Here is a 21,420-nt window from a genome sequence, read left to right as displayed (position 1 = left end):
ATAGTACTACATGAAAAAATTACATCATTACTAACTTCCTATCTACAATTTTCCTCCAAATCAGTCTGTTACTTGTCAAGACTCCAACATTATCAGATCTTATATTTCTATCGTCTAAGGCACTTTGTACCGTATCAATCCACCTATATCTTGGTCTTCCTCTGGGTCGTTTTCCTGCCAACCTGGCAGAGAACACTTGTTTTGCTAATCTTTTCTCTCCCATTCTATTTAAGTGACCATACCACCTGAGATTAGCTCTGCTAACACATTCCTGGATGCTGACAATGTCAAGTTCTTTCCTAATATCCTCGTTTTTAATATGATATTGCCATTGATGCCATCTGTTCACGCCTCTAATCTTTCTCAGGACTCTCATATCTGCGGTCTCTAGTCTTTGGTCAAGTGTTTTACTTCTGACCCAGCTCTCAGATCCATAAGTTAAAACTGGTTTGAACTTGTATACAGCTAATTTAGTGTTCCGACTAATTTCTCTCTTATTCCATATGAATTTATTCAATTGACTTCCCACCATTCCAGCTTTGCTGATTCTGTTGTCTATTTCTATATTTAATTTACCATCTTCAGTAAAAATCGTGCTTAAGTAGCTGAAATGTTTTACTTGTTCCACTGGTTCTCCATTCACAACACAGTTGACATTTTCAATGATTCTGCCTATTTTCATTGTCTTTGTCTTTTTATTGCTGACCTTCATACCATATCTATTACAACAGGTATTCAATTTAGTCAGAGAATCTTGCAGACTTGTAGCGGATTTATTTAGAAGTATAACATCATCCGCATAAAGCAAAGAGCTGATATTAACATCTCCAATTTTGATATCAGGTTTAATACCACTTTCCTTCATAATGTAATCCATATAGATAATGAATAACAGAGGAGATAATGTACATCCTTGTCTCACACCAGATTTAACATTAAACCATCTTCCTGTACTTCCTTCAATTCTAACTGCTGACTTACAACTCAAATAAAGACTAAGTATTGCTTGATATAATGCCCCATTGACACCATATAACTGCAGCGTAATTAATAGCTTCTCTCTTGGTACCTTGTCATATGCCTTTTCCAAATCGACAAAACTTAAATACTGATCTTTGTTATATTTCCATGCTTTCTCGACTATTTGTCGTAAAGTGAAGATCTGATCCTAACAGCCTCTATTTGGCCTGAATCCAGCTTGTTCTTCACCAAGCTTCTTTTCCACAATCCTTCTGAACTGTTTTTCAAGTATACTTGCAAATATTCCTTACCAGGAACACTCACTAATGAAATACCTCTGTAATTCTCACATTCAGTTTTATTTCCCTTTTTATATATGGGTCCTATGAGAGCTCTACTCCAATCATCGGGAATTCGTCCCTCTGTCCGGGCTTTCTGAACTATGCAGTGCAGCAACTGTAAGACTTTTATACCACCACACTTCAGCATTTCTGGTCGAATATAATCTACTCCTGCTCCCTTTCCACGTTTCAAGCCTTTGATGGCTCTTTCTACTTCAAGTATGGATATATATTCCTGACTTGATGCCTGATCAGTGTTTTTTACCACTGTGCTGTCATCACTGCTTGTTTCATTTAGCAGTTTTTCAAAGTAATTACTCCATACCAAGGATATCTTTTTCTCCTATTTTCATGTCACCTTTATCATCTCTAACTCCTTTTACAGCACTCTTTACTCCATTCCTAAGCTTCTTCAACAACCTCGAGAATATTTTGCCACCTTCTTGATATTTTTTTTCTATATTCTTGCAAAGTCCTCCCATGAGTTTTGTTTAGCTAGTTTTACACAATGTTTAGCTATTCTCTAAGAGCACAAGCTGACTTATTTGACAGGAACTTTTGATATGCTTTCTTCTTTTCCTTCACTGCCTCTTTAACTTCCTGTGTCCACCATGGAGTTCTAATTTTTCTATCCTTGCAGACAACTTCATCACCTGCCTCTCTGGCAGAAGCGATCAATGTTTTATTCAGAGTTTGCCATTGAATCTCCAAAGTCTGATTTCTGTTCTCAAACTCTCATTTTTTCTTCAATAATCTTTCTGTATTTCAGTCTACAGTTCACATCTGAGAGCTGCTCAACGTTTATTCGCTTTAAAACTTTCTTACACGTTATTCTTTTCAATATGAAATTCAATTTTATCCTGCTCAAGACTAAATAGTGATCACTTCCAATTTCAAATCCTCTGTACACTCTGGTGTCCTGCACCAGGGAGAAAACATCACTATCAACAATAACATAGTCAATGAGACTTTTCTTATTCCTAGCCTCTTCTCTCCATGTGAATTTGTGCACATTTTTATGGTATTATGAAACATGGTATTAGTAATAACCAGTCCATGTCCTGAGCAGAAATCCAACAGATATTTGCCATTATTATTAGCTTTGCTCTTTTCTCCAAATTTTCCCAAAATATTTTTGTATGTCTCGCAATCATTTCCTACTCTGCTATTTAGATCCCCAACAAGGACCAACTTTTCCTTTTTCATTGTGTCTGTTGCTTTTTCTAAAGCCTCAAAAAATTCCTCCACTTCTACCTTAGTAGAACCTTCTGTGGGACCATAGGCACAAATAAGTCTCATTGTCCAGTTCCTCATTCTCATATTTGCCCACATTACTCTACTTGAGACTGACTGCCATTCAAGAAGATTAGCCTCGTATTTTGTGTTGAATACTGTGGCTACTCCTTCTTTTCCTTGATTGTCATTGCCTGAATATAACATTTTGTGTTTATTGCTCAGAAAGATCTCACCAGTTTTGGTCTTTTTTGTTTCAGTCACCCCTATTATGTCGATCTGGTACTTATCTAATTCCTCAGCTAGCTCCATTTCTTTGCCATTCAGGCTTCTTACATTTATAGTACCGATCTTTAACTCTGGTGATGTTGAGTTGAGGTTTGTTTTCAGATTTGTTCCAGTAGCTGACTTTTCGCTGTTTGCCCTGGTTCCCTGGCAAAAACAACGGGGGCCTTGTTTAACCGGGCGACGCCCCAGCCGGCATGAAATTTTGTCATGTCGTACCATCATTTTTTATTTTGGTTTAACCAATAAGAATACAATTTGGTCGGTTAAATCCCAAATTACCAGCCCATCCTCGTTCGTTCAGTATCAAAGTAGATACCCAACAGGGTGCACTACGAGAAGTTGAAGATTGGACATTAGGTCAGAAGCCCTGGTCGGTTCTCCGCGTTCCTTTAGAGGCTAAGTGGAGGTCTCCTCTCAGTTATACAGCTTTGACCCTTAAGCACCCCTAAACAACCAAAATGTATTGATAGGAAGCAATTTGGTAAATTAGTAAAATAGAGTGATTGGAGCATGGAAAAAGACATAGATTAAAGGCCTGGCCAAACTCAAGCAACAAATAAAACAATGCAAAACAAAGGCAGAATTTATAGCAGGAAAGAATTGCAGGGAGCATCTCACCCAAGAAACTCTTAAACTATTAATAAGAGAATTAAAAGATTCTAGTCATACTCATTACATATTCTAATATGTGATGATTAGCAAGTTGCTGAGAATAAGAATACAAGAAGATTACACCAAATTTAGAATAGACTACAGGAGGCAGCAGAAAAACAAAGGAGCCTTAAAAAGGTAGAAATGGAATTAAGGATGAAACAAGCAATAATACCAGCTCTCCTAGATGAACAGAATATCAAGAAAACAAACAGAAGAGAATGGGGGGGGGGATTGACATCCAATATTTCTATAGTAAACTCCACTCATCTATACAAAATGTCACTCCAATAAAATTAACTGAGTATAAAGAAGTTCCAAAAATACTGCCAGAAGAGATTAGAATATTCAGTCAGTCAGATGAAAAAATAGATAGAGCACCAGGGATAAATGAAATAAGAATAGACAATATTAAGGAGAAAATGTTCTTTATGAAGCTCACAACAAAGCTCACTTGGTACCTATATGAAGATAAGAATACCCAAGGAATGGAAATCATCTCAATCCCTCCTCATCCATAAAAAAAAGAAAAGAGAATATTGACAACTGTAGAACAATATGTCTCCTGTCCTTAAAAACTATTCATAAAAACCATACTAAATAGAATCGAAAAAAAAAAAACACTATCAAAATAGTAGCAAAGAGCAAGCAAAATTTAAGAAAGGAATCTCCCCAATCAATCATATGCATACAATAAACCAACAAACTGAAAAATGCAGAGAATATCATCTTCCATTTTGTCTGCTAGTTATTAATTCCCAAAAAGCATTTGACAACAGAACATATGCAGTTTTCCAGGCAATAAAAGATCAAGGCATTGAACAAGTATATATCTAGTTAATTCAAAGCATGTATACAAGCAGTAAAACCCACATTACTAATTTTAATAAACTCATTGAAATACCTCTCATGAGAAGAGTAAGACAAGGAGATGAGATCACCCCCAATCTCTTTACAGCACCTGAAGAAAACATTCTCAAAAGCACATGCCTGGGCAGAGGTTTAAATGTAGATGAAGATAATATTAAAATACTCCTGTTTGCTTATGGCGTGGTTCTAATATTTCATCAAATGTCTGAACTAGAAATAATGTTGAATGAAGTAGACTTGCACTGTAAATGGCAGGATTACAATCCACCCTGACAAAACAAAGTGTGTGAAAAATGAATACTGTCATGATCAACAAATCAGTTTGCAAAATAAAGTCATAGACAGAGTGAAGAGCTACATTTATTTAGAATAAGCAGTCAATATGGACATTGGTTATATCTGATGAAATAAATAGATGCAAAAAGGCTGCTTGAAAACCAGATTACTAATTCACAAAAATCTAAGATGCTATCACATACCAAAAAATTGATATCAATATGAGATCAAACCTTCTGAACTTTTCTTCTTTTACTTTTCTACCAGCAGTGACCTACAGTAGTGAGGCATGTAATACAACATAAAAGGAAGAACAAAGCCTAATAACAACTTGAAGGGCAATAGAAAGAATAGTCTTATAACATAAGTTAGAAGGAACACAAGACAAACTGAAATTAGGAAAAAATCAGGATTCAAAGATGGAAGAAGCTATCTATAACAACAACAAAAAAAAAAAAAAGAGAGAGAGAGAGAGAGAGAGAAAAAAAGATAGGCAGACTGGTATCCACCTGGTAGATCACCTAAGAAATGGGAAGATCCTATATTAAAGTCGATAGGAGGGAAATGGGGGAGATTGACTGAGGATAGAGTTGGCATTTGCAACCTGCAGTTATGGAAAAACCAGGACTAAGAACATGGATCCATCATGGAAATTTTGGAAAAAATGTAAAACTGTTTAGTCTTGCACTATTTTTGGAATTTATTATTATTATCATCATCAGATCTCCGTGGAGTTCAAAAGACTCATCATGGGAAGTCCCACTGTTACAAATAAAATTCATCAAATTGTGTGCTCACTACACTTGAGGAATACCTCCAATTACTCATCACTCCCCTGCTTACACCCTCTTTACACTCGTGTCTCCACTGTTCTCTGAAAAACCTCTTCCACATTAATCTGGTAAAAATCCTTTACCAATTTCATATGTCTAAATCATATCTCTCCCTTCTCCAATTCACTAGACCCTGCAAATTGCATTCCCCCAGTTGTTTTTCATACCAAACAGGGACCAGAAAGCACTTTAGTTTATGTCTCTGGATTCTTTCCAATATATCCTCCTCCTTTTGAAATCCAGGTAACTAAATCTATGTGCATTAAACAGTATAGTCTGATCAGAACTTTATACAAGGGAAGCATATAATACCTTTTGCATGTCAGTATTCGCTGTATCATTGCCATAATCCATTAGGATGGCCTCACAGTTTTAGTAATGCAATCCCTTAATTCCTTATTCTTACCCACTGTTACCCCCAAATCCTTTATCCTCCACCTGTAAGATATCCAACTGCATACTCTTCATCTCATGTGAGCCCATGAAGTATGTAAATGTGTGTAGTCCTGAAAGAACTACACACATTTTTTCATAGAATGGGAGATAGGGTTAGAACAAGAGGCCATTGCTGGAAACTGTATAAGGAGGGTGTGAGCTGAGGAGTGAGGAGAAGGTTCTTTTCATGGAGAGTGGTTGGTGAATGGAATGCATTGCCTGAGTGTGTTGTGAATGTAGACATATTGAATCAGTTTAAGGCATGGTTGAATAAGCATTGTGTGCAATAGTATGTACTTTGCTGATGAGTCTCTGACTCCATGGAGGTCAGATGTTAATAATAAGAATAATCCGCATTCAACCTTCCCCACTGGGAAATTGTTGACTCATACAAAAATAGATGATATCTATCAGACAGCCTATATCAATTTCATCATCCCAGTGGCCTGTTCCAGTCTTTTTTCATCCCTTTGTCCCTGACTTCTATATCCTCCAATTGGGTGGTATCGGGGTATTTTTTGGCAGCATGTAATAGAGGGAACAAGAGTTTTGGATTTGGTCATAGCATCAGAAGAGCTGATAATAAGTGAGATGACATCTTTCCCACTAGTTGGAGAGAGAGTGACCATGTGGTTTTGACTTGGAAGATGAACAGGCATGCAGGTGTATCAAAGAAAAGGGAACGTATGTGGAATTATAAGGCAGGTGATTATAATAGTCTTAGGTATCAACTAGGGGCAGTTCCATGGAGGGCAGAATTGGAAGGCCAGGATATCATTAGTGCTTGGGAAATGGTGAAAGAATATTTGTTAGCAGCAATAGTAAGCTGTATTCCATGGGTGAAGCAGACACAATTTGGTGTAAAGTGGTGTTGTAACCTTTTCTTTGTTTATTATTTTAACTATCCTACCGGCTGTGCCATTTATGTTGTGACGCTTCTTATTCACAACTACTTTAACCTTTTACTATATCTCTGTAATACACTCTATCGGGTAACACGTGGTACCTCTGAGGGACAATGGAATTTCCTCGAGATCGAGGCAGTATCAGAGTGTCTGAGATTTACCTCTCGTAAAACGCCAAGAAATTTGTTTCGCTGCGCCACTTAGCATTATTAGATTAATTAATATTAACAATCAAGAGGTAATCTCAGGACAGTACTTAATGATACCTATCAACTCTGCAGACGTGACCAAAATTTACTCTTTTCTAATATCCCGCATAGGTTCGCATTAATATTTTATAAGCAGTGCATCGGATCCCAGAAATCACAGAAAGTCTCTGTTAGAATCAAAAGCAAGGTTTATTATACTCAAAAGTTGATACACATAATAACATAAATTAAAATCTCATCTTAAGGGAGTTTCAGACAAGGTATATAAAATTCAAACACTGCTATTACACTTACAAAATATTATACAGTAGCTTTCTAAAGTAAGAATTATATTAACCTCTGCTAAAGCATTAGTCATGTACTATTATCACATTCAATCTAAATCTCCGTAGCTCTGTCAGACTACACAAGATAACATTCATATCTTTCACAATCTCTTTATATTTTGCCAATTCTTTACTCTAACATATCCTTAACTTCATTCAATATAAAGGCGACAGCAAGGTTAAATTCAATATCACTCTTAACTGATAGTAATACAATCTTATCCTATATCATTAATGTTCCTTTTCCATAACATATTAACATGGCACATATTTTGTTAAACACAAACAAAGTTTACTTATCTTCCCCTTTGGTTTTTTAGAGCTTCATAGGTTCACAGGAAACTGGCCTTCTGTGGACTGCCAGACTTGCTTCTTTTTGCAGCAAATACGGCCACCAAGACCGTAGCTGCCTATAGGGATCCGTCCGACATTGAGGACACTCGCACCCTTCGTCCCACACAGGAGAAAAAAGCCTTGTTACAGGGTCGCATGACCCTTATATTTCCCCTCTTCTTCTCGGCGATTCCTGCCCTTTTCAATGTCCGGCCGACTCACACTTGCTATTACGTCACGGTGTTCCGTTTTCTGCCCTGCTTATTGCATGTACGCTGATGTGCGAGTCGCTTCCTCGCGTTACAACCTTTGGACTTGACTCCCCCTCCCCAACTGTTGAATTTGTTCTTACATTTTATAATTCTTTTACACAGGTTAATTTCTAAAGCTCTAGTAATGTTTTACATTTTCAATACTAAATTAACCACGTTTGCGAATGGCACAAAATATATACTTATTTACCCTTTCATTACAGAACAAGCTTGATATATATATACATATTACTTATTTTACACTTAGAGGCAATTTACTGTATTTATCTCATTCTTTTGTTTGGAAAGGCATGTTAGACTGTGATAAGATAGAAATACATAAATTTCCACTCTATCACAATCTAACAGTGGATGACAAATGATATCAAACAGGAACTGCAGTTGAAAAAGAGATTATGGAAGAGATATAAGTAGAGGGATAGAGAACAGATACACGGAGAATATAAGACACAGGCCAGGAGAGTGATCAGAATAGCGAGGAAGGCAAAACTGGAATATGAGAAAAGATTGGCACTAAGATCCAAAGAAAATTCTAGGGATTTTAGCTATGTGGCCAGTAGGTGGAGAAACGATTGTGGAAGAATGACATTACAGGATAAAAATGGGAATAGAGTGACTGATGCAGAGGACGTAGTAGAATTGTTCAATGAACACTTTATTGGAGTATTTCATCCTGGAGGAGTCAATATGAATACTAGAGGGTTAGAGCAGGTTCAAGGTTTAGAGGTGCAGGAGGAGAGTGTGTTCCAAATACTGTGTACTCTGGATTCCAGTAAAGCTGTTGGACTGGATGGTATTTCACCACCATGGTTTTGAGAGAATGTGCTAAAGAACTGACAGCTCCTTTGACCTGGCTTTTCAATAAAAGTCTGGCTGCGGGAAAGGTACCCAGGGAATGGAAGGAAGGTAAGATGGTGCTGCTGCATAAGGGCGGCAGCAGACTGGAAGTGTCTAATTAAAGACCTGTTTGTATGTCATCAGTAGTTGTTAAGGTCTTGGAGAAATTGGTAAGGGACTATATACAACGTTGGGCAGATGAGGATAATGTTATCTGTGAAAATCAACATGGATTTGTTAAGGGGTGCTCTTGCTTTAGTATAGATTGCCTTTTATGATAAAGTGACAAGAGCAGTTGATGAGGGAAAGGCATATACTGCCATTTTTTTGGATTTTGCAAAGGCGTTTGACAGGGTGCCACATGATAAGCTGACATTTAAGTTGCAGCACATGGGTTTAAATGTCGGGTTAGTCAAATGGATTCAAGATTGGCTGACTGATAGTATCAGAGAGTTGTGTATGGTGGGGCAATATCAAGGAAGCAGGTTACAAGTGGGGTTCCACAGGGCTCAGTACTGGGATTTGTGTTGTTCAACCTTTATGTCAATGGATTGCAAGGGGACACTCGGTTGTTTGCAGATGATGTGAAGCTGGGCAGGGTTATTAGTAATAGTGAGATGTGGCAGCCCTGTAAGAGGATTTGAATAAACTAGACAGATGGGCAAATGAATGGGGTGACGGTTCAATGCAGCAAAATGTTGTAATAGGTTTCACAGTATAATAAAAACACAGATGGTTAAGAAAATAACTGTTTATTAACTTAAAAGCTAATATTTCGCTGGTATTATATCCAGCATCTTCAGAGCACACAACACACAGTTTGTTACAAAGGCAAGACATCCACAATCCGGTGTAACAGTGTGCACCAATCTTGGCCGTTTTTACTTCAGTTCTTCTTTTAAGCGATCCAACAATGATGCATAATAGACTACTGCTATCATGATAATTTCATGGGAATCCCAAAAAACAGGGGCCATCACCTTCCCAGCTGACAAAATGAGCTTTCACTGTGTGATGTTCTTTCACTGGGCATTGTCCACTGTTTTGACTGCTGCTTGGACTCAGGTGAATAGTGGTGGATTCAAGTTTCATCTACAGTCACGAATTGACGCAAAAAAATCCTGCAAATTGTGACTTTGCTTTTTCATGCAATTTTTCGTGCAGGATATTATACACCCATTCAGTTGATATACCTACAATCTCATGCACTTTCACTCAGCAGTCTTCCATAACGATACCATGGATTTATTATTATTACGTGACACCTGCAGGGAGTCCAGAGACTCATCGAGGGAGGCACCTACTCCACAGCTCTCCATCACCACCGCAACTACTTTCATCATCTACACCAGCAGTGTTAAACTCAATTGAACTGTGGGCCATTTTCTATAAAACTGTATCTCAAGTGGGCCGCAAAAAATTTCGACTAAAAAAACCTGCACTAATTAGAATCGAAGGAAAGTAAAAAATTAGTATAAATAAATTGTAAAATTAATAATAAAAATTATATTTATTCAATGTCATTACAAGACATAAAATAATAGTATAATGATTATGACAACTCAAAAAATAATAATATAAAGAATATTTTTATTATATTATATTTACAATAGATAGCATTTAATCCAAATTAAACCGAAATTAAATTTTATTTGAATAAATCAAATATTTATACATATGGCAGAAAGGTTGATGTCGGTTAATCTTGATCTGTGGGCTGTTTTGTTACTTTTCATACATGAGAATAATTGTTCACATAAATAGGTGCTTCCAAAATAACAGAATATTTGCCACAAACTTTTATTTCTAGATATTTTTGACTTAAATAACTATATATTTTTGGTACACCAACTTCTTGGTATTTTGCTTTTAGAATGGAATTTTGTAAATCAATAAGTTCCATTTGAATACAGATAGGAGCTTTTTCGAAATTAAAGGAAAAAGGATCTGTAAAAAGCGAAAAAAACTTCTTGCTTTTTAAAATCTTTAAATCGCCTATCAAATTCTTCTTTTATAGTTTGGAACAATATTGAGAAAAGGTAAAACTTTGACTCTTATTGTTCAACTGTTCACACATAGGAAGATAATTTAGAATATTCTCTTTTAAATGATTTTGAAACAAAACTAACATCTAAAACTTGCCAGTGCATCACACATGCGTGTTATTAACTGATCTTTTCCCTGAGGTTTGACATTTAAATCATTCAAATGTCCTGTAATAGCAACTAAGAATGCTAGATCTTGTACCCATGTATGATCATTAAGAAATGCAACATCATGATTTTTCATTTCTAGGAACAATTTGATCTCCTCTAAAAGTAAAAAAAAAAAAAAAAAAAAGCTTTTTAGAACCATATGACAAGATAACCAACGAATCTCTGTGTAATAAGGTAGCCCTTCAAATTCACTTCCAAGTCTTTTAGAAATTGTGCAAACTGGTGGTGATTGAGGCATCTGGATCAGATGAAGTTCACAGTATTTGTCATGGGCTTGAGTACACTGCTCATTTCCAATACTTTGGAGTACAGGACCTGCTGATGAATAATGCAGTGGGAAGATTGCAGTTTTGGAATGTCTGGATAAATTTCCTTTAACTTTGCTGCAAGTCTTGACACAAAACCTTTATTTTTGCCTGTCATGCTGGAGCACAATCGGTTGTCACTGCTACGAGCCTGTTCAGAGGAAGTTGGTATTTTTCCAAAATGCCCCACATGTTGTCAAAAATCTCTTCCCCTGCAGTGGTTCTATGGATGGGAATCATTTCTAAGAACTCTTCGGTAATATTGATATTGTCGTCGCAAGCCTGAAAGCAACTTGAGTCATGTCGTGAATATTGAAACTTTCGTCAAGTGCAATTGAAAAGCACTGTATGTTTGCAGATATTTCTTGCAACTGGTCATGCAGATTATCTGCCATTTCAGTTATTCTTTCGATCATAGTATTTCTGGACAAAGAAACATTGCGGGAATACTTGCACATTTTTGGGACATACGTTTTCGGCTGCTTTTATCATGCACTACTTAACCAAGGAACCGTCACTAAAAGGTTTGGAATGTTTCACCAATAAATAGCTGATTTCATAACTGGCTCTCACTGCTGATTCATTATCTTTCATAATTTTTGAAAATACTTGTTGACTTTGAAGTGAATTCTTCATACTTTTTAATTTTTCTTCTCTCAGTTTACCCTCAAAGCGTGAATGTTGTTCTTTGTGAATTTTATCGTAGTGCTTTTTTGTATTATATTCTTTGGCAACACATTGTTTTGTTACAAATAATGCACACAATTTTGTCCTTTGTTTTGCAGAAGTAATTCAATTCCCATTTTTCTTGAAATTTTCTCCCCTCATTTTTCTTTTTCTTGTTGGCTTGTAAAGCGACATTGCCTCAGTGAATAAATATATTATTAATATTATTAAGAATTTTTATAAAAACGTTTGAATGAAAACGTACAAAACTGTAGACCAGTGCACGATACTATTGCAAATAAAAATAATAATAAAAGGGATTCTCTCACTGCTAGGTTGTCGTTGAATCGTGTTCGGCACACTGACTTCAAAGATCACTGATTGTGTAGCAGGTAATTATAAACTCATAGCTGGATTCCCCTGAGTGCATATGCCGTGTGTCACATGAACAGCTGGTAGCTAATAGAATTCGACTTTTTCACCACGCTACCAGCAGGGTGCTATAAATTAACAATAAAAGCATAAATATAGTTTATGATTGATTAGGATCGGATCTAACATTGAAATTGCGATATAAATTTTTATTACTGCAATTATATCATAGCAGGTTGTTGCATCCATAGTGTAACTATAAATGTCATATGAAAACGAATAAATCGATATCATATTTACTCGAATATAGCTCACACTTTTTTCCCAAAAAATTAAAGCTAAAAAATCATGGTGCGATATATATATGCAGGGATTTTTAGAAACTAATGTTTTCAGAAAAAAACTGAAAATGGGAATGACTTACCAAGAATCTCCTCTTCGTTATAGCTACTTCCGGCCTCGAGAGCAGTTTCCTTGTGTGCATTGTCAAAGTCATCTTCTTTCCCATTATTCCAAGTAAAAATTACAAGTAATTTACAAGATTTTATATACGTAATGAACACCCTTCACGAATGTCTTGAGAAGTGAAAGCAGAGTGTGAAATAGACAGCAGCGATAGGCCAATAGAGATAGAACAGCTATGAAGATGTGGATATGATTGGTGCAGTAATAACAAGATCACATTACCAAAACACAAAGTCAAGACTACCTTTTTGAGCTGAAACGCTAATTCTCTTCAACCAAATTCCATAATATCTGAAACTGTCATAACAACATGCACTCTATGAATTTGTGAATGTGTTAGTTTTAACACATTCACAAATTTTATTGCAGCTTTGTGTTGGAGTTAGTGGGCACACTCACACGCATCTAACTAAAAATAATAGATTTTAGTTAGATACTGTGTTTGTCGGTGCAACATATGGTTTTGCTTGAGTATAAACAGCATGGTTAATGTGGGACGAAATATATGATTCATTAGTTAGTGCCCTTTGTATACCAGTTGTCTCTAATCACATTAAAGAAATATATTACACAGACAGCAAATGTCTCTGTACTTTATTCAGTGGTACAATAAAACTACTTGTTTTTCTTGCATCGCAGTATAGTGGCAGTTGGGGAAGGCGTTTTGTTTACTGCTGGGAGTGAGTTATTGTCCTGACATGAAAGTGGTTAAGCTTTATGTTCGTGTGCGATATGTATGCGAAACTTTTTAATTTCTGTTATCATAAAGTAAAATCAGGGTACAGGGGTGTGAGTCATATGCAAGGGCTAGTTATATTCAAGTAAATATGGTGTTTCTGTTTTATTATAAAAAGCAACCATCCTGTTTTTAAATCTTTCCTTGAGGCGTTCAGTGGCCACAAGAATTTGCTTTAGGGGGCTGCCAATTTGACACCCTTGATCTACATCAATGCTGACCACCACTAGTATTTTCACAGCCAATCACAAACGTCCATGCCCATGGCGGGATTCGAACCCACAGCCTTTTGTCTGGAGAGTGGATGCACTAACCGCTTGGTCAACAGGCTAGCAAAATCATCCAATTATGTTAATCATTTCCTTCCTAGTGACCTCAGCCAGGCATCCGGAGCGCACTTCATCTTTGATGGACTTATGACCACATTTAAATTCATTTATTCAAAATTAAATAGTCTTTAATGCTGGTGCAGAGTCTACATGAACTACATCTAATTTGGTTTTGATCTGCATGGCTATCCACTTCTTCAAATAGAAGCGTTTTATCACTGAACAAAACTCGTTTTTCCCCATTTTTATGAAAAATGCGAACACAGTCATTTTAAATGTTTGCCAAAACGAGAACTATGCGTTGCACATGGCTAAAATTTTGCCAGGGGTCATAAAAAAGATGATACGTGTTGGTATGAATGAATGAATTGTCACTTCTATTGGAAATTTACCAAACTTTTCAAACAACCCTCGTAAATGTTGGTTTTATATTTTTCCTTCCATTTCTTTACTATTTCATTTATATAGAAATTAAATAGCAGTGGTGACATTGGACATCCTTGATGGACCCCTCTGTTTATTGATTTCCATTCTGTAACTTTTTCAATGATTCTTACAGCTATTTGGTTGTTCTGATACATGTTAGTTATTGCAGCAAGCAGATGATTTGGCATGTTTAGATTCTTGTGTATGGTCCACAGTTTGTTCCTTAAGACTCTGTCAAAGGCTTTCTGGGTAGTCTACGAATGCTATCGGCATTTCTGTTGTGTATTCATAGCGTTTTTTCCATTACGATTTGTAATGTAAAAGTTGGGTAAATGCGCGATCATTCTTTTTGAAAGCGATTTTTTTATTCACAAAGTTTTGTCTTCTACATATGATTTAAGTTTTGAAGTTAGTTTATAAACAGTGTTTAGAAAACTTATTCCTCTGCAGTTTTCACAGTTGCACTTATCACCTTTTTTATGTATTGGGATGATAATTGCCTTATTTCAACTTTTTGGTATTTTTTCCTTGCTGCCAGTTATTGTTAAATAATTTTAAGTCATTTGTTGAATAGAAAGCCTGCATATTTTACTGTTGGATTTCTTGTAATGTTATTTCTTCCACTGTATAGTTAGTAGTAAGCGTTATGTCAGTTTTAGATTTGTTGCTATCTTGTCATCCTCGTTTTCTCTTCAATTATTTCAACTTTTAATTTACCACCTCATTCATATCATCATCAAATTTCTGCCATATACCCTCAAGGGGTGTACAGGATATGAGTACTAAATACAAAATTTATATCATTACTAACGTCCTATCAACAATTATCCTACAAATCAGTCTGTTACTTGCCAAGACTCCAACATTATCAGATCTTATATTTGTATTGGCTAAGGCAGTGCTTCCCAAACTTCTGGATGTCAGGGCCCCCTTTGGAAAAATTAAAATATTTCACAGCCCCTCCCGAACAAAATCGTAATATAGACATATTATTATAATATTTATTGTATTTATATTCAATACAAAACATACACGTTTGACATGTCACATTATCTCATATTTTTATATAGATAGATTTATTGTTATTGTACATTTGCCATACAGGCACATGAAACGTAAAACGATTAGTAATAAAGAAAGAATTAAAAACATAAAAGAAGTTTAATAACAATTTAATGTGATGAATGTGTTTCAATACTGCTATACAAAAAGTTAATATCAGGTGAAATATTTGAAACTGCATTTTTTAGATTTCTGATTTGAAATGAAACTTATATGAATAAGCATATATTTACTCATATTAATTTTGTTAAGCGCCAAAATACACAGGAAGCAAAATTTGTGAAGCTGCACCAATGCGTGATTTTTTTTCCATTAAAATATAAAAAATAACATAAAAGAAATAATAAACAATAAAAATTAAATACGTTTCTTTTAAGATAAAAAATCGACTTAGTCTTAAAACATTTAAAATTCGTTTTCATTATTTCATGCCCCCCCCCCCCTCCACAAAACCTACAGCCCACAAGGGGGCCGCAGCCCACAGTTTGGGAAGTGCTGGTCTAAGGCACTTTGTACCGTATCAATCCTTATTCATATTCCTTTCAATTTCTTCACTGTAAGATCTCTTTCCAATTTTGCTATGAAGTTATCCAATGTTTCTCTGTTCTTTTGTTTGACATGCTTTCTTTGCTATTGCTCCTTTGTATTTATAATTAATTTTTGCTTCTAGTGATTTTGTGTTTATCCATTGTTTATATGCTTCTTTCTTATCTTTGATTATTGTTTCAGTGTTTTCATCCTAGTTTCTTGTTCTCCTTTTCTGCTTCCATTTACTTTTTGTTCCCAGGCATTCTGTTGCTGCATTTATTAATACATTTATTATTATTATTATTCGTGACACCTCCAAGGAGTCTGAAGACTCATCGCGGGAGGACACCTACTATACAACTCTCCGTCTCCACCACCAATCACCTACATCAACACCATCTACTGCCCACAACCACTACCACCACAGCTAGTATTTTTTTGTCTGTAAATTGCGTGTTCTGAATTTTTTAAAAAATTATTCCATTCTATCTCTATATCATAATTTTCTTTTATTTGCTCTAGTTTTCCATTTTATTCTTTGCAAATAAAGGAAGTTAATGCTTTTATCATCCAGGAGTTGAACTCAAAAAAGATTCCTGGAGATTTCTCTTAGCATTGGTTTAGTTAATTTTAACCATCTTGGGGATATTTGTAATTTTCCTTGTAAAAGATAATGATCAGATTCTATTTCTGCACTTCTAGTATCATATTAGCTGTTTTCCTATTAGCTATTATACAGCCTATTATACTTTTTATGTTTCTTGTTTCCCAAATTAATTTATGGCAATCTTTATGCTTGAAAAAAAGTGTTAGTAATTTTTAAGTTATTATATGCAGAAGAATCCCTAAGTCTGTATCCATTTTTATTGCATATTGTTTCACCATTTGTTCCTAGTGGAATGTTTCCTATTCTGGCAAAATCTCCCATTACTAATAGATAATCATTTGTGTCTATTTTATCTTTTATTTTTTGTAAATCTGGATAAATGGCATTGCTATCTTCCTTCCTTTGTGGCATAGACACCAGCAATAGTCAGGAAGCTATGACTTATCTGTAATTTTAATTCTAGAATTCTCTCACTCCAGTATTTGTAATGTGTGATATTTTTTAAATTTATTTGTGTATAAAAATCATTATTCTTCAACCCCATCCCGTTCAGTTTTATTAACTGCTTGACATGTGGCAATCTATTAACCGCCTTCGCAAAATCTAAATATACCACTGCATATGCATCTCCCTTGTCCAATGAATTTGCCACCTTGTCGTAATAAGTAACTAGATTACTAAGACACAATCTCCCTTTATCAGACACATGGTGTCTTTCAGTGAGAATGTTATTTTGCATCAACTCATTCTGGATCTTGGCTCTCATTAGCTTCTCAAACTTTAGCCAATAACTCCAGATACAGTGATTAGCCTAATTTCAAGGCCTTGGTCTTATCGAACTTTAATGAATCTAAACAATACTGCCTCTTTCTACTCCTTTGGAATTTGGCCCATTGTAGGACCCGTGAAATAAAAATGGCAAGGCAATTGTTATGTCATGAGTCTAAACACTGTTAGCATCAAGTTTACTTATTTTTCCATCAGTCCTCCTTTCCCTTTACTCATATACTCAAGCTCTGCATGATGACAAGCTCACAAGGATAGAATACCTTTATGAATTGCTCATTTCATATCTCATTCTCTATTCTCTGCAGTGGTTATCATTTTCACTTTGACAAGAGTGATTATCTCAACTAACCATATATCAAAAGAACTCTCTAGGATTTCTCCTCTCCCCCCCCCCCTCTTCAGAAGTTAATTGCTGCTCAGTTGCACTTTTGTTATATTTAGCAAGTGAATCACCTTCCTTACTTCCACTTTGCACTCCTTGTGCATCTGATTATTACCTGTTATGCTTCTTCCATAATGCTTTTAGATTGCATGCTTAACCTCTTCATTCATCCACTTCACATCTACTTTATTTAACCTTGGAATACATGCAGATATTTCTTCTACTAAATAGTTTTCGTATAATGCCCAAAAACTGCATTCATCTCCTTCCTACATAATTCATCATTCCATGATATATAGCTCCAAACTCTCTCTCTCTCCTGAGCTTTTTATAATCACTAGCCCTTAGTCCTACATGTGTATATTTTCCTCGTATGGCTTGTCACCACTTATGTAATCCCCTCATGGTACCAACCAGAAGGAGATTCAACATCCCATTTACAATAACATCCTCTGATTAGATGATCGAATCCAAGATCCTTGATCTTGCATACCCTATCTTACATACTGTTCTAAGAAAATTGTCTCAAAAACTCAAGAAATTGGTTCTCTATTCTCTCCCTACCCCCATTGTTGTCTTTTCATTTCAGTATATATTGATTTCAAATCCTCATATGCAGAGGCACTGTTTTCCCTTCCTTTTTTGCTCCTCATGGGCTGTTCCTGTTGCCAAATTCTTGTTGAACAACCAAGTCAAGGGTTCTGAAACTTTTGTGTGCATTCTCTTAATATGTATAGTGATATCTCATCCAGTCCTACAGTCTTATTAACATCAAGAGGAGGTACTTACATTTCACATTCATGAATTGCTCTTTCTTCCTCACATATTCACTGCTGCTTCCATTCTTTTAATGTGAAATACACTGTCAAAATATGCAGTGAAGATTGCTACTATATCTTCAGTTTATGTTATTTATTTTCTGTCTGCAACTGAAATCTGTCTTCCATACCCATTCTAACTAGAATTCTCAAGGAATTCTAGTTAGGATGGGTATTCTAGCTTTTGTTGTCTTTGTCTCTTTTCAGCTGTATCTTATACTGTGTTCCTTATACTATCTCGATGACATCTATAAAACTTCATGGTTCATCCATTTCACCCCACTGTTTATTCTTAGAACTTTAGAAATAGAGTCTGACATTTGTATTACCAGTTGATTCTAATCTAAATTCCAAGCACTACTAATCTTTTTCCCTTCATGCCATTCTAGGTTACCAAACAGTTTTCTGAGTTTGTCATAGTTTTAATGCAGATATGCAATATAAAAGAGATATGCAGTACTGCATATTTCTTTTCTTCAGTGAATTTAGTGTACACCTGCCTGACTGGCCAACATGCTAAAACCAAATGATTGTTCTTGCTAGCCAGTAGCACGACAGCGAGCTCTTCTGTTATCATATGAAATGTTCTTACTAAATCCGAAAATTGTGTCTCCAAGATGTGTTCTGATAAGTTGAATTGCTTAGCTATCCCTAAGCAGCTCCAGGAACTCATATGCTGTTTCATACTTCCAAGCAACGATCCCATAGTTATCCATTGTTATCACCTGCCTGTCTTGCCTACCTGATATAATCATACATTTCAGAATTGCCTCCTTCTACATTTTTTGAACTAAGTAACATTAAATATAGGAATATTTAATATTCTTACTCATCTCATCCTCACACTAGATGGTTTCAAAACTTTTCCATTACTGCTTCCTGGACAGTCTACTTGAAGAAGGCAACTCTTCTGAGATAAACAGTAATATAATACCTTACTCAAAGATGTAATGTTCTTCAAGCCAATGAGAGATTAACAGATGAAATAACTCTCCACTCAGTAATGTTGTATGATTAATCATTTCAGTGTAGTAATAGAATGTGTCAATGTTTGAGGAAAGTGTTATCACATTTTTGTTCTCCATGAGTAGGATTGAGCTACAAAGAGAAGAAAAAAAAGTATAGTTCCAAGAGTGCTTTTACTTGGCAATCCCACAAGCCTACACATGATAGATACATTTCACATATAACTTTACTGAGAAAAGGTGTTTTAATTCTGGAAAGATAAAAGAAAAGAAAAAAATGTGTGAATTTGTGAAAAAAATGCATTTGAACATGCAAGTTGCAAGAAATGTTTATTGAAGTTGTAGAATTCATTTGGGTGGTGTCTAGAATGGCACATGCCATTGCATTGGTGATAGTAATTGTGATTATTTTACAATCTTTGAATAATTAATATCAGTGCATTCAAGACAGATAACTGTTTTGCTAATGTTTTTTTCCTCAAAATAAGAAAAACAATAACAATGTATCAGTAGATCCTTTGCAGTTTAATATTTTTTCTGTTATATATCAATTTAGATTGTTTATTTCTAAATTTCTTTTATTTATGTTTTTATAGCAAACACAGAAAATGGCTTTCTACGGTCTCTTAACAAGCAGGATATTCAAACTTCATGTTTGCCATAAACAACCTGAAACTAGTTGTAATTTGGAAATAATTTGTAATCCTTTCCATGTTTCACTGTATGTATTATTACAACTCCCTATTTGTGATTTCCCCTTTCATACTTATTGCTGTTGTTCCTAATGTATGCCCCTCACAAATCAGTCATTTCATCATGTTTAGTTGTTTTGTATGCTGTGTTTTTAAATATAAATATGTGGACTTTTATCATCATGTAGTTTCTATATCAAGAGTTTACATTAAAAGAATATCAGAAACTTGTTCATTATTTCAGTTTTTGGTTTTGTGTTTTTAATGAATCTATAACAGTTCTGTATTCTATAACAGAATCTATAAAAGTTTTAAGGAATTTTTTCCTTTGATTATCAGCTGTATCATAACATTACTTTAAAAAAAAAGGATCAAATGTTAGGTTTTATATTATTCAGTTTAAAGTTTGACAATATGTTCTAACCATTTTAAACTAAAATTGCAAATATTTGTTAAACTTTAAATTCATTTTAAAAATAAGGATGTTAATCTATACCTGAGATGGTCAAAAGTATCTGGTACAGAATATTTTCTAGGCAGTTTAAAACATTACTTTTCCTTTAGATTGTAATCCTTCTGATTATGTGCAATGACTGATCCTTCCATTCTTTAATGCATCTCTGATAGGCCTGTTTGGAAAGGTCTGTTGTTGCCATCTTGAAAATGCTTCTTCAGGGTGCTTTTAAACTTAGAAAAATGGAAGAAATTTGCAGGGATGGGAACATATATGATAAGTAAAACAAATTGATCACAAATAGTGATCAGTAAGAATGTGATGCTTAGTTAAGCATTTCTGGATACTCAAGATGTGATTGGTATGGTACGATCGCCAGAAAATATTTGTGCACTATTTCCAATGAACTGCATCTGAAAGGCATTGGATAATGTTCTGTAGGCTGTGTGATTCACAATCAAATCCTGGAGATGAAATTCCTGATACAACAGATAACTCTCTACATTAAAGCAATCTATGTTGCTTCTCCATTATTAAAATGGAAGTACCATTCTAATGTTGTGGACCAGCTTATCATTTTCTCCAAATACTTGTAAGATTTATAAGTTTTTGTGGCTGTTTTATCAACTTTGCAGCAAATCTTGATGAACAAATGTTACAAGTACACCACCGATTTTCAGGCACCCTTAGTTCCAGAACTTTGCAGGATTTGCCAGACCAACAGAGGTCACGTAATAATAATTCCCAGTATGCTTCTGATCCACTAATTATACCTCTCCCATGTCGTTAAAATACCATGGACCACTAGAAAGTTAAATATTAAATGTGAATTAAGTGGT

General features: G+C 35.2%; 1 protein-coding gene across 1 annotated transcript in view; it reads left to right on the top strand.

Annotated features, from left to right (window-relative positions):
* The window catches only part of LOC150110569 (uncharacterized), a 33,592-nt gene extending 13,227 nt beyond the window's left edge, over positions 1 to 20,365 (top strand). The window contains exon 2 of the mRNA XM_090394836.1: positions 20,032 to 20,365. The gene's annotated coding sequence lies outside the window, so the exon portion shown is untranslated. The remainder of the gene's footprint in view (positions 1 to 20,031) is intronic.
* Positions 20,366 to 21,420: the final 1,055 nt, after the last annotated feature.

This window comes from Typopeltis vanoorti, chromosome 1 (genome assembly GCF_054136105.1).
Source record: "Typopeltis vanoorti isolate ZY-2024b chromosome 1, IOZ_Tvanoo_1.0, whole genome shotgun sequence".
Taxonomy (NCBI): Eukaryota; Metazoa; Arthropoda; class Arachnida; order Uropygi; family Thelyphonidae; genus Typopeltis; species Typopeltis vanoorti.
This window is presented reverse-complemented; position numbering and strand designations above follow the sequence as displayed.